The sequence below is a fragment of the Schistocerca cancellata genome, chromosome 4 (assembly GCF_023864275.1).
Source record: "Schistocerca cancellata isolate TAMUIC-IGC-003103 chromosome 4, iqSchCanc2.1, whole genome shotgun sequence".
In the NCBI taxonomy this organism is placed as follows: domain Eukaryota; kingdom Metazoa; phylum Arthropoda; class Insecta; order Orthoptera; family Acrididae; genus Schistocerca; species Schistocerca cancellata.
Genome location: NC_064629.1, coordinates 11,467,530 through 11,482,443, shown reverse-complemented (window position 1 = coordinate 11,482,443; position 14,914 = coordinate 11,467,530).

Sequence of the window (14,914 nt, the reverse complement as noted above, 5' to 3'; positions counted from 1 at the left end):
CAGTAATTAGCGCCTTCAATTTCTCGGAAAAACGCCGATCTTGACCAAAATATGGCCCCGATCAAATTGAAACTTGTAAGTTTTCATTGTGACATATATTTGCACAGGCCGACCGGAGTGGCCGAGTGGTTCAAAGCGCTTCAGTCTGGAACCGCGTGACCGCTGCGGTCGCAGGTTCGAATCCTGCCTCGGGCATGGATGAGTGTGATGTCCTTAGGTCAGTTGGGTTTAAGTAGGTCTAAGTTCCAGAGGATTGATGACCTCCGATGTTAAGTCCCATAGTGTTCAGCGCAATATTTGCACATTCTGAACAATTTTTAGCTTCTTGGCTTCATTATTTAGCTCCAATTATTTTTTCGTTAAGTAATAACTTTAGCAAAATATATTCATTAGATCATTCTGACACTTCCCATTGTTAATATTGATATACTAAAGCTTGGAAAAAAGTTAATTTTTTAATTTACTCTTAGAGTGTGGTGCAGTCTTCTGTCTGTTAGGCACAGGCGCGTTATGATGACTTGGCGCTGGTAGTAGTGAACTGGGCACACTCGGTCGCTTCTGTATCTCTTACAAAGATACAGCGCTTGTTTCGCCCCATCGCCCCTATTTATTTTTCTGAAAAAATTTATTGCTGAACAAAATTAAATATTATAAAGCAGTTATGTTACTATAGCTGTCCTCTTTTAAATGTCCTTGAATTTATCTAAATTTTCCTTAATATTACACTCGTAAAGTTAGTCATATATATATATATATATATATATATATATATATATATATATATATATATATATATATATATGTATATATATGTATATATATCTTCATTATGTGCTCAGTAGACTGCTCATTCCATTCAACAAATCCCATCAACCAAACCTATCGCTAGCATTCCTTCATACAGATTTTAATCCCACTCGTGAGCCTTTCTGTAGTTAGTGAGTAATGATGAAAAAATACATGTATGGATGAAAGGACTTGGTGTACTTGTTGAAAATGTAACTCTAACTGGTGATGTAACCCTGTACTATAATAATTAATAAAGTGTGATCTGTAGCGTCAGCCATTAACCGGGGAGCGTACATCGCAAACCTAGGGCTTCTTCGATATATACGGGGTGAGTCACCTAACATTACCACTGGAAACACCTCCGAAATCACAACAAACACTGAATAACCAATTTCGCAGACCGAAAGTTAGCAGAGAGGCTTGTGTAATTGGTTAAAACAAACCATTGACGAATGCACGAAAGTATGATTTTCAACACTTACTTAGGTTTTTTTTTAAATGGAAACATGTTATTATTTTCATCACAACTGAAAATAGAAAAAAATACATAATCAATGCCGTTTCATACATGGTAAAATCTTAATTACATAAAGAGTAATTTGTAACGTAAAGCTGACGCTTTACTCCTCAGCAGTTGAGTCGCGTGTATCGGAGAAAACCGAATTAATTAGGGACACAAAAAGAACAGTGATGCAACGTAGGTACGGAAGATACTAGAACAGCACGTTCGTCCACATGCTAAGATTTGTATTAGTCTTTTTCTCTGAAGAATACTCTACGGCACTGATTTGTTAGAAGAAAATGTAAATTAACATAAGAATGTAATTAAAAATACAGTTTTGTATTTTGTTTTCAGTTACAGAATGTAAGAGAGCGTGCCCTGATATTTCACGCCAATAAATTTTCAAAGCTGTGCCCATCATTTGCTGCACACATTTGCAATCTACCGCGTAATGGATGTCTTACACGATGCAGTACAGCTGGTGTAATGTTGGCACAGGCTACCTCAATACGATGTTTCATATCTTCTAGGGTTGTATGCACATCACGGTACACGTTCTCCTTTAGCGTACCTTGTCCGCATCTCGTGGCCGTGTGGTAGCGTTCTTGCTTACCGCGCACGGGTTCCCGGGTTCGATTCCCTGCGGGGTCAGGGATTTTCTCTGCCTCGTGATGACTGGGTGTTGTGTGATGTCCTTAGGTTAGTTAGGTTTAAGTTGTTCTAGGTTCTAGGGGACTGATGACCATAGATGTTAAGTCCCATAGTGCTCAGAGCCATTTGAACCATTTTTAGCGTACCCCACACAAATAAGTCTAAAAGTATAAGATCAGTAGAACGGGCTGGCCAATTTGTGCATCCGCCACGTCCTATGAAATGCCCGTTGAACATTCTGTCAAGGGCCAGCCTAGTGTTCATTGCAGAATGAGGAACAATGACATGGTCGCCAATTGCTCCGCACCATACATTGAAACGTCCCCTTAGAAAAATTGTACTAGACTGTGCTTAAACTGACACACAATATTTTTAGCGCAACGCAATCTGACTTTCAAAAATCCCTACAAAAGAATGGCCCTCACTAACATTAAGCTATACCTTCCACAAATCACTTACCGCACAAAAATCTTCATTACTCGAACTACTGCAATACAGCGAGCGCCACTACTGCCAGCTAAATAAAAGATTCAAACTACGGAAGGCACTAACTACTGATAGGGATAGTTAGCAAATGAAAGAATTTAATAGAGAACAAACAATGTATTTACCTTAATAGTCATAATATATGTTTCAGTTCATGACATCCAGTCTTACAAATTTCAAAACTCCGCCATCTCTCTCCCCAAATCCACCACTGCTGGCGGCTCACCTCCAACTGCGCAACGCTACGCGCTGTTCACCTCCAGCTGCCCAACACTACAATGGCAGACAACAATGCAAACTAGCCACAGACTGCACACAGCACAGCCATTGATGTTCATACAGAGCGCTATGTAACGTTGCCAATAAGGAAACATAAACAGCCTACTTACATAGCCCCCACGCTTCCCACAGAATATTTTACAAATTGTTTTGGGCACTGGCGAATACATGAAAAATTTTTTCATAATTACAGTAACAAAGATATCAAATGCACACACTTATTAAAACAATGTTGGTCAAAAGCTAAAATTTTCTCACAGTCCATAAAGACAGTCCTGATCATTCATCACAGTAAAACTACCGTTTCTTTTCTCAAAGTCTGAGCAGTAAAAGACAATGCACAAGGAAGTAGTGGATTTCCATGCAGTCTTGAAGAAGTAGTGTTGCCCTTCCAACGGAAAGGCAGTGCTGACTCTTGACATGCTGACAGGTAATGGGCCACAACAGAGCAAACCCACAACAGAGTCATTCGACGTTTTGAAGAATATTGGTAGGTAGGTCATCACAGAGTAGACCCACTGTAGTCCCGGTAGGGATTACGGTATTGGTGGGCCACCAGAGATGCAGACCCACTGCAGTCCTTGTAGAAATAATGATATTGGTGGGCCATCAGAGATGCAGACCCACTGTAGTCCTTGTAGAGATGGCCAGCAGCCATCTGTTGTGACTGTGCGGGTGCACAATCACCATTGAAGAGTCTTGCAGATAATATAGCACGCCCATAACCACCACTTGTGCACTCACAAAGCTTTTGGGATTGTCCTTAGAACCAGCAATGCTGTTATCCAGTCCTTTGCTGAATTATTAACACACGTGCAAACACTATCAGTCCCTACTTCTCACATATTGTCCATATACTATGACCAACAGAAATGTGAGTAGTGAAATGTAACTTACAAGTTAATAATATGATGAACTGGTGTCAATTATAATTTTATAACATAAGAATACAATTACAAAGGTACAAAATACATCATTAAAGAACATAACAATACAGATAACATTTGTAGTGCAAGCTTTACAAAGAATCGAAATAACGTATACATCAGTGTTACAGGAATTATGACATAAGTAAATAAATAAAATAATGAGAATAGTTTTCGAAACATTAATTTCACACATGAGAATTGAAACAGAACAGAATTAATAATGTGTAAACACCCTTACAAAGAAAATTACATATTATAAATGCAAATTATATTTGAGGATAACAGTATTCCTTGTCACTAGTGAATGTAGCTTAGTACCAGAAAAATTCTACAACATAAAACATATTAGCTAAACATATAAAGACAGGAGGAACATAAATACACAAGGGTACACAAACATATAGCGGAATAATACAAGGAAAGGACAGGGTTTGTATTACTGCAGTATTTGGCAAACAAAACTTTCTTTACTTCTCGGAGATCTCCCTTCGTTAATTATTTCCAAAAGTCCTATCTATACCTGCTTTCTGTACTTTTCTCGTATAGCCTCTCAGTGCATTTCTTCAAATTCATCGCAACTCATTCTCTTATAGGCTACCCCCTCTTAAGCTAACTTAAATCTACTGAGCTCAGATGCTAAACTAAGGGACAAGGCAATGCAGCAGCACAAAACAATTAACACAAAGAGCAATGACAAAAAATGCAGATTTGCAAAGCAAGCAGCATTATAGAAATTAGCAAAGCAATTGCAATATTACGACTAATATAAGGGAATGTGCAGCAAACAAGAAAAATAAATCAGTGGTAAAACTGGCTTAACAGAGTAATGTAAAGTGAAATTTAGTAGCACTATGCCTGGCAAACAGCAGCAGCAAATGCAATAACTTACATCTGAACAAGACATAGCTCAAGCAGAAAAAATATTACATTGAAGACAACAATGCAGACAAGGGAAATGTATATTCACATCTTAATGTCTATGTAATTAAAGTGGTGCACCACAAGAAGATATTCTACCAAAAAAATTACCAAGTAGTGGAAAAGAAAATTCCGTATGCAATTCCTGTAAAGGGAAATGTCTTTTTATGCTGCTTCGTTTTTTTGAATAGATCATAAAATTATTTACTGGATCTGTAGGCATAAAATATTTATATTAGTGCATCTATTAAATTTTATTTTAACCAATGCTGCTGCAGCTAGAAACTTGATATTAAACAAAATGAGCAAATAAATACATAAAGCAAGCCATATGGCATTTCTCTCAACTAGCAAGACAATAGCCGTGAAATGTTTCTCATCGTTTCATTAGGCATTTTAGTAAACATCATAAATTAAGAGCTCCACAGTATAACCATATGTTTTCAAGTTTGAGCGTGTCGTATTTGCGATGCTTTCTACAAAGCAATGTCAATAGCGAGGATAATGGCCTCCCTTTTTTTTTCTACCTGTGCCTCTGAAAAGGCACACACTAATGGCTTGTTCTCCAGGTGTCTGACACAGCTGGGTGCCCATGACGCATTACGTGCAGGTGGTCACTTAACTCTCTTACGGAAATATTTACGACAGCAGTTTCCGCTACAGTGACAGTCTCATATAAAAATATTTCACAGGTCAAGAATTTGCGTTACAAATCTGTAGAAACAAAATCCTATTGATATAACAGTGTCCAAAAAATTTTTGTTGGCATTGTGATACATTCACACATTTACATTCATTTCATAACTCTTAAAGTACGATTCTTGGTTTCCAATAACCTTTTTCACAAATCAGCGTCCCTAACCACTACTCATTATTTCTTACCTTATTACACACATACATATTCATCGACACTTCTTCAATATTTCATCATAATAAATACGTAGCATAATCAAATTCCTCATATAGCATCAGCTTATTGATCATAAACATACCTCAGCAGCATAATACACATCGTCATCGTAATAATAACATCATAACACCTCAGTCAAATCTCAAAAACGTCGTAGCTTTCTGCAATAATGTCAAAACCTAAGAAAAATTCTCTGCTCATTTCAGAAGTGTCATCTACCTCAAACGTACTTTAAAAATCATGATCCGATACCAAATACATCATTCAAAGCTCTCATAGTATCACAATGGTTCTGAAAAAATATGAACAGTTCACAAAGTACAGACAAAATACAGTTTCATAAGTAGGAAGTTGTCCAACTGTGTAATTGCATAAACATGTGTCACCGATGTAGTAAAAAAAAAATGCTTATCTCTCAGTTAAATGATCAGATAGCTGTGTAATTTGTGTTTTAGAGAAATATGGTACCGATGTGTGAAGTTGTATAAGCAAATACCATATTAGCTAGGTCTCCTTGTGCTTGCCAAACACATGGTACACAAAGTAGGCGTGCACCCCCTGAGGATTAATGTAATTATACCCTAAGGTGTTACAGATTACAAGAATGGAATGAAATGTATCACGGAAAACATTTGTATCATTATACTTCAAATATCTTTAAAAATAAATGTTTTAAGTACAAAATTAATCACTCAAATACATGTAATGTAGCGCTAAACTGTGCGTCATGTTGTAAGATAATCTCTGTGGAAGTCTCGTAGTTATCGTCCTCCGAAAGCTAAGTTCTGCAGAAGTCAATGTACTTACCTCATGATAAACGAAAGTGAAATGCTTTGCGTATAGATATCTTAGTTATTACACTTATTGTTGTGATGAAGAAAGTACTGTGCTGTAACGTATTATTGTGCTACGAAAGAGGCTGTGTCATTGAAGCTACACCACAAAAGTTACTACTAAAACATGTTTTAGTTTCCACAATAATTCAGAAAAACTGTGCAGATATAAAACAGAAACGCCGCAAAAGCAACATTGTAAATTGTCACTCATTAGTAGCGTCGTGATAAAATCGTGTAGCTGTCACATAAACTAACCACTGTTTCATCTGGTATCTCACAGAAAGTACTTTAAATCCAGAATGTATTTTCAAGTAAACCAAAATGTTACATTAAAATCTCATTAGCAGTACTGGTAAATGTTCTAAGTATGTGAGCCTTATAGTCGTTACGTAATCGTGCAACTGACAAGCAAGAATGCACACACACAATAACACTGTGTCGTCTGTTCACAATAACAATGCATTCGTAATTTCTATTTAAATAAGTTCTCTTGGTTCTTGACTGGATATTTAACTTCAAAAATTGTTGCATGTTAACAGATTCTAAGTCTGACAAAGCATACTAGCGATGTAAAGTGAAAAGTTATATGGCAAAGACAAGGTTAAAGAACAGATTATCTTTCAATAAACGGTTTTACATGTGAAATGTGGTGCAATCCTTTACTCTTCCTAGTACGCAGAGTTTCAACTTCAACGCAATTATCATGTGGTATACGTCGGATTCTGTAAGGTCCATTGTAAACTAGAAAGAATTTGTGACTCAAGTGTTTCTTCTTATGTGATAATGAATGAGCTTTAATGAGAACTTTCTGACCAATGTATAATTTCTTTGCATTTGCTTTACCGTGTAGTTTTCTCCTTTTGTTTGCTGCAGATTTTATATTTGTAATAGCCCAATCAATTATGTCCTTGTGTCGAAGTTTACGTGTATTCGGGAAAGGTACAAGCACTCTGATTCTGTTCGGTGGTTCTTCATTCTTCAGTACAAGAGTAGGTGGTAAAGCAGTGGAATCATGAGGCATTTCATTCAGCACATTTTGAAATAAGTGTAAATATCTGTCCCAATGCTGATGCTTTCTGTGACAATAAAGTCTGCAAAGCTTATTGATTTCTTTCATTATCCTTTCAGACGGGTTACAATGTGGTGAGTACAATGAAATAAAAACAGGTTTGATTTTACGATTCCGAAGCATACGTGACCAAACAGCAGATCTGAATTGCGGTCCGTTATCTGCAATGACTTTACTAACGTGTCCAACTTCACGTAAGAAATGTTTAACAAAGGCGTTGGATACATACCGTCCAGTGGCTTTACGTAACGGTGTGAAAGAAACAAATTTTGAAGTAAGTTCAACAGTGACTAGAATGTACGAAAATCCATTAGATGTTCTGACAAGTGGTCCCGAGAGATCAACAGCAGCAAATTCTTTTAATTTAGAAGGAATGATAGGAAACAGCGGAGCACGATGGGAGATAGTAGATGGTTTCGCCTTTTGACAAAGTTTACAAATAGACAAGACTCTTCGAATTCTCTTTTCCATATTGTTAAAATAACAAGTCGTTCGAAGCATATGATAACATTTTCGTGGACCAAAATGTGCATAGCTGAAATGAATGTACCAAATGAGCTTATTAACAAAATCGTCAGGAATGCAAAGTACCCATAGCTTGTCATCAACAGTGCAGCGTTTGAATAGTATGTTGTTTCTAACCAGATAATAATGCCGAATCTGAGTGTGCGGCTTTTCATGCCATTTACTTTTGATGTCTTTCCAAATCGGATCTTTATCTTGTTCATGAGCAATGTCCTTTAAAGATGTGGTGATGAAGTTTTCAAAGGCGACTTTCTGAATGTAAAGAATACTTAAATTTTTCTCGAGGTTGCCTTCTGTGTTACTTTTCTCAAGCCCAGGCGGTGCGCGTGACAGTGCGTCCGCAACAATGTTCTCCTTGCCGGGAATGTAGACTATTGTGAAGTGGAATTCTTGCAGAAACAATGCCCAACGTTTTAACCTGTCATGATTTAATTTTGAAGACAAAAGAAATTGTAATGCACGATGATCACTGTATACTTTTACGTGCTTACCAGAAAGAAAGAAACGGAATTTGTTAAATGCCCAAACGATAGCTAAAGCTTCTAATTCAGTAACGGAATAATTTTTTTCAGATTTTGTTAGCACTTGGCTAGCAAAAGCAATGGTTTTCTGAACAGTAGTGTCATTTTCTGTGGCTTCTTGAAATAAATGGGCACCAAGACCGACTTTAGAAGAATCCGTGCTAAGGCAGAAATCATGTGATAGATCTGGATGAGCTAGTATTGGCGCGTTAAGTAGCGATTCTTTCAAAGAATTGAATTCCAACTGTGCTTGTTCGTCCCAGTTCCAAATAGTATTTTTTCCAGTGAGAGAACAAAGTTTTGGTGTAACTAGAATTTGCATATTCAGAAAACGACGGTAAAAATTTACGAGACCTAGAAAACTGCGGACTTGTCTTTTTGTGGATGGAACTGGAATGGCTCTGATTGCTTCTAACTTTTCAGGATCCGTCTGAATGCCTTGAGAAGAAATAATATGTCCCAAAAACCTCACCTTTGACCTACCGAATTCAGACTTTTCCAAGTTAACTGTAATTCCAGATTCTACAAAAATACGTAACAAACTGTTGAGGATGCGATTATCTTGTTCCCATGAAGCTTCTGCTTTTAGAATATCGTCCACATATAAGGTGATGTGACGTTTTAAGAACTCAGGTAATATGGAATTTAGCCCGCGAATGAATGCTGCCAAAGAAATGTTCAAACCAAAGGAAGTTCCCGAAACTGATAACAAACGCCAAAACAAAGGAAAGCTGTGTATTTTCTACATTCTGGATGAGGTTCGATCTGATAAAAGCTGGATCTGAGATCAATGGAAGACAACACTTTTACACCATTAAAATTTTCAAGAAGTTCTTCCAACGTATGCGGCCTGTCTGTTTCAGGGATGATGATAGTATTGATTTGTCTCGAATCTAAGACAAGCCTGATCGATCCATTTTTCTTGTCAACAACATGTAATGGATTGTTGAATGAGCTTACTGCAGGCTCAATAATGCCCTCGTCAAGCATAGATTGTATTTCTGTTCTAACACGGTCCCTATAATGCGCCGGAATTACGTATGGTCTAACACAAAATTTAGTATGCTCACGAACACGAAATTGGTATTGAAATCCCTTGATTGTTCCTGTTTTGTGAGTAAAAACTGTGGAATGTGCTTGTAAAATCTCAAAAAGGTCCTCCCTATCAGTGTCGTTACAATTCTCAATTGTTTGAATTTTATTCTGAATTAACTCATTATTATCAAATGCGCCGTCGATATCATCCCTGTCAGAACTTGCAGAGTGATTGTTAGTGTCAAGTTCCGTCGAAAATTCCGAACTGTTGTCTAACAGGAGGTAAAGCCGATTAATTTCTTCGTCATGGTTTGAGAGCCAATCTTCAAATTTCAAAGCTACTGACTTACCTTCTTTTTCTAAACTTATTTCAGCATCGTGAAAGCTTAAGATTGCTTTGTATTCATTCAAAAAGTCTACTTCCAGTATAATTTCCGTCGACAATAATGGAACAATAAGAAAGTTCATAGAGAAGCTGTGGCTTTGACAAAAGAATTCTAAGTTGGTTTGTTGGCGTACATCTACACTTTTTCCAAAGATTGCACCTTGTAATTTAATCTTACGTAACGGAAGTGTGGGTCAATCGTTCGATTTGTTACATTTGCTAAAGGCTGTTTCACTAGTTACTGAAATGGGACTGCCAGAGTCAAGTACTGCCGTAAATTTTACGTCATTTACTGTAATGTGAATCACAGGATATGCAATGTTGTTATGTTTTACGTCGTGTTCTTGGAGTAAGATGTCCCCAATGTCTTCCATTTTTACGTAATTACTAGCTACGGCAGCTGCGTTGTCAGTTTCATAAGTACGTTTTGTGGCTGCCAGCGGTATGAGTCATTGCCTATTGTGTCTATGTTGGCGCGCGTCGTTATTGGGATTTGGAGACCTAACTTCTACAAATTCGCCTTGTCGAGAGGGCCCTGCTCTGTCTGAATCCCGCCAGTTCTGATCCAATTCAGGTCTGTCGTTACGATCATATCGTCTGTCGTCATGTCCGTAGTTCCCGTAGTTTCTTTCTTGTCGGTTAAGTGGTGGAGAATTTCTCCCTGAATCGTAACTGCACGCTGGACCGTTGCGTCTAAAGTTATTCTGTCTCCCTTGTTAATAATTATTTTGGTTCCCATAGTGTCTGTTTCTCTGATTGTCTCTGTGATAGTCACTACAGCGGAGAGGTGATCTTTCCCTGTAATTATTACTACTCTGCCAACGGTTGTCATACGGGTGGTGTCTGTTTTGGTCACTATTTGTGTTGTGAGAATAGCCTTGTCGTGTCCAGTTATTATTTCTTTCATCGTGGAATTGCGACGGATGTGACCTGTAATTGTTGTGTTCCTGTTTTCGCGTTCCGCGATTGTCAGTGTCAATTTCTAATTGTTGTAAGTGTCCCTGAAAAGCTCCAATGTCGTCTTTGCAACGTCCTTCCAAAATAATATGTCGTAAATGTTCAGGTAATTTGATTAAGCAAATGCGGATGAGTTCTGAGGGGCTGTATGGGTTTGACAGGTACTGATTCTTGTGCAACATGTCTTCAAAATATTTCACAAGACTGGAAAATTCAGATTGTTCAAAGTGTTTCATCATCATGATGCTATGTTTTACTCGGTCTTGTGTAGCTTGAGACCAATATGCTGAGAGGAACGCATGGTAAAATTCTCCTCCACTGTGACAATCGTGAATGACCGATCGCATTCTTTCAGCTGGTTCATTCTCTAAGTAGCCACACATAAATTCTAATCTGTGCTCTAATGACCAGTTGGGAGGAAAACAATGAGAGAATTGATGGAGCCATGCTTGTGGATGAATGTCGTTGCCAGAATTCTTAAATGTTTTGAATTTACGTGTAGTAATGAACAGCTTATAGTCAAAATCATCATGTTGGCGAGTCACATGTCGGTCATTGTTACGTCGTTTCGGCGGTTCCATCTCAAAATTCGGTGTTTCTTGCCAATTTCTTTCATAATTTCCGAAGTGTCCTGTGTTATTATTTTGTGGTTGCTCCTTATTTCTAAGTCCCTCTTCCCGTGTTGGAGCGCGAGTGTCCTCTGAAATATGTAATTTTAGTATTACTTGTGCCAACTGATCTTGTACTTCCCAGATTTCTCATTTGTGTTGCGTATTAATTTGATTCTGATTTTGTTTGAATTTCTTAATTTGTTCATACTCTTCTGTGTCAGTGATGGCTACAGGTCTTGTGTCATTCAGATCGTCATCTACCTTTGTAGATCAGTTAGTGAACTGATCTGAAAGTTCGGCTACTTTATCCGTTAGTGAAATTATTTCCTCAGTGTGTTTTTCTGAACCAAGTTTCAGAGTGTCCATTTGTGTTGAAATCGTATCTACTGTGTCCTTTAAGTTTTTCTGACTTTTTGCATGTTGCATAACCGAATCGGTAGATGCTACTGAGTCAATTTTAGCTTGCAAGGTGTCGTGATTTTCATGAACAATAATTTGCAGTTCTTTTATGGCTGCTTCGTGATTCTGTAATGCATTTTCATGACGCGAAAAAATAGGTTGGAAATGCTCACAAATTTGTGTTTTACGTCATTACAGACTTTTTGACATTTCGATTCGATTTTATGTAACTCAGTAATTAAATCTTCACGTGTTTGTTCATGTGTGGTGTCTAACTTCTGAAGATTTTGTTCCATTGCGTCTAACTGTTGCTGTGTTTGTCTCTGGTGTTGTTCCATTGTGTCTAACTTTTGAAGATTTTGTTCCATTGTGTCTAACTTTTGAAGATTTTGTTCCATTGTGTCTAACTTTTGAAGCTTTTGCTGTGTTTGTCTCTGGTGTTGTTCCATTGTGTCTAACTTTTGAAGCTTTTGCTGTGTTTGTCTCTGATTTTGTTCCATTTGTTGCATTAGGTGTAATAACAATGCATTAGTGTCTGGAATCTGTTCCTCTACGCTCTTCGGCAGTGCATTTGCACCGGCAACATTCACATTTTGGCAAGCAGAAAATGTGTCTTGACTTATTTGAGAAAACGGTGAGGACGCAAAACCTGAATCTACAGTATTTGCAAAATTGTGTCCTGTCATTTCGGATTCCTGAGGCGAGCTGTTGCCGAGCGATCGATCGATAATGCTTCCCTGTTCACTAATTGTTTCACTGCCTACGCCATTGTTTGCCGCCAGCTCCATTTCCCTATTCACAATTACCAAATTACTATGTTGAACATTAGTTAATTCATTACACGGTGGCGCTAACACACTGCTTTCGTCTTCACTGTCATTACTCAGTTTACTTTGGTTTACTTTACGTTTCTCACACGCCATTATTGTCACAATATTTCACACAACAACACAGAAAAACACAATTTGAAGAACAAAAATAAGGGAACACATTAACATAGCACTGAAAATAATATCTAGTTAATTGCAAGCGCAGCTGCGAAATCCTTGGGGCAAATCTACATGCATGCCACAACTGTTTTACTGTACAAGAACGAAAAACTACAACTACAAAGGAAATTCTCTCTACAATTACACGCACTAGCAATAAACAAAGGCTGCACTAATTGCACAAACTACAAGAAAAAAATCAGAAGATTCCAGTGAGGTATCCTCAGCTAAGTGTCGACATATGAAACGTCCCCTTAGGACAATTATACATGACTGTCCTTAAACTGACAAACAATATTTTTAGCGCAACGCAATCCGACTTTCAAAACTCCCTACAAAAGAATGGCCCTGACTAACATTAAGCTATACCTTTCACAAATCACTTACCTCACAAAAATCTTCATTACTCAAACTACTGCAATACAGCGAGCGCCACTACTGCCAGCTAAATAAAAGATTCAAACTACGGAAGGCACTAACTACTGATAGAGATAGTTAGCAAATGAAAGATTTTAATAGAGAACAAACAATGTATTTACCTTAATAGTCATAATATATGTTTCAGTTCATGACATCCAGTCTTACAAATTTCAAAACTCCGCCATCTCTCTCCCCACATCCACCACTGCTGGCGGCTCACCTCCAACTGCGCAACGCTACGCGCTGTTCACATCCAGCTGCTCAACACTACAATGGCAGACAACAATGCAAAGTAGCCACAGACTGCACACAGCACAGCCAGTGATATTTATACAGAGCGCTACGTAACGTTGCCAATAAGGAAACATAAACAGCCTACTTACAACATTTACATACCACGGTCACTGTCGCTCTACCTGTTGAAGCCAGTAAGGATTGTCCTCGGACCAGTAATGCATGTTTTGTAAATTCCCTGCACCGTGATTTGTGAAACCTGTTTCATCGGTAAACAGGTAGAACTGTAACGCATTCCCTGTTAATACCCATTGACAGAAATTCACTCGATTATTAATCTCCATGTAACTGCTGATGCAGCGACACATGATACAGGTGAAATTTGTGACGATGAAGTATGCGCATTGCACTACTTTGACTCATTCCACTGCCCCTAGTGATGTCACGTGAACTCGTGTGTGGGTTCACGGCAACAGCAGCTAACACACCGACTGCACCTGCTTCTCCTGAGATGGGTTTGTTACGGACCCGTTTGTGTGTTAAGATCATACCTGTTGCATACAACTGTTTGTAGATGTTTTCAAATGTGCGGCGCGTTGGATGATCTCTGTCCGGTTACTTCTCTGCATACAACCTGCAGGATGCAGCTGCCTTTTGGCTTCACTCGCCATAGATGAGTATCACCTCTGCCTTTTCAGAGATAGAATAAACTATTTTCACAGTTCTTACAACACTGTAAACACTGTTGTACTTGCGACCCTCTCACGTTCCTACTGTGCGTACTTCTGTTCTTACTTGTGTACAGTACATTATCACAGACGTCCGGTAACACAGTGTAATACAGTTATTCTGAGTACTAGAACTAATTCCGCAAGCGCTACATGCAGATACTGAGACAGCACAACTGGTAAACATCGTAGTCTTCGAACATATTTTGTTTGCTACAACACGCGACTGAACGTCTGAGATTTCAAGCGTCAACTTTTCGTTACAAATTCTTCGGATGTACTTAACATTTTACATCGTAACAAACGGCATTGATTAAGTATTTTTTTCTATTTTCTGTTGTGCTAAAAATAATTACAGGTTTCCATTTAAAAAAACATAAATATATGTTGAAAATCATATTTCCGTGCATTTCTGAGTGGTTTGTATTAACCAATTACACCAGTCCTTCTTCTCACTTTAGGTCTGTGGAATTGGTTATTCAGTGTTTGTTGTGGTTTGGGAGGTGTTTCCAGTGGTAATGTTAGGTGACTCAGCGCGTATACTGAACAGTAGGCGCGGAAGGCCTGCCAAAATTGTGCGAGATTTTCGAAAGTAAGAGAAAAATATTCGTAAGCTGTAGAGAAAGACAGATAATATATGATATGTGGAAGGACAAAGAGAGAACAATAAGAATAGAAAACCAAGAAGGAAGTGCTCACATTGTAAGACAGGGTTGTAGCCTTCCGCCCCTACTGTTCAGT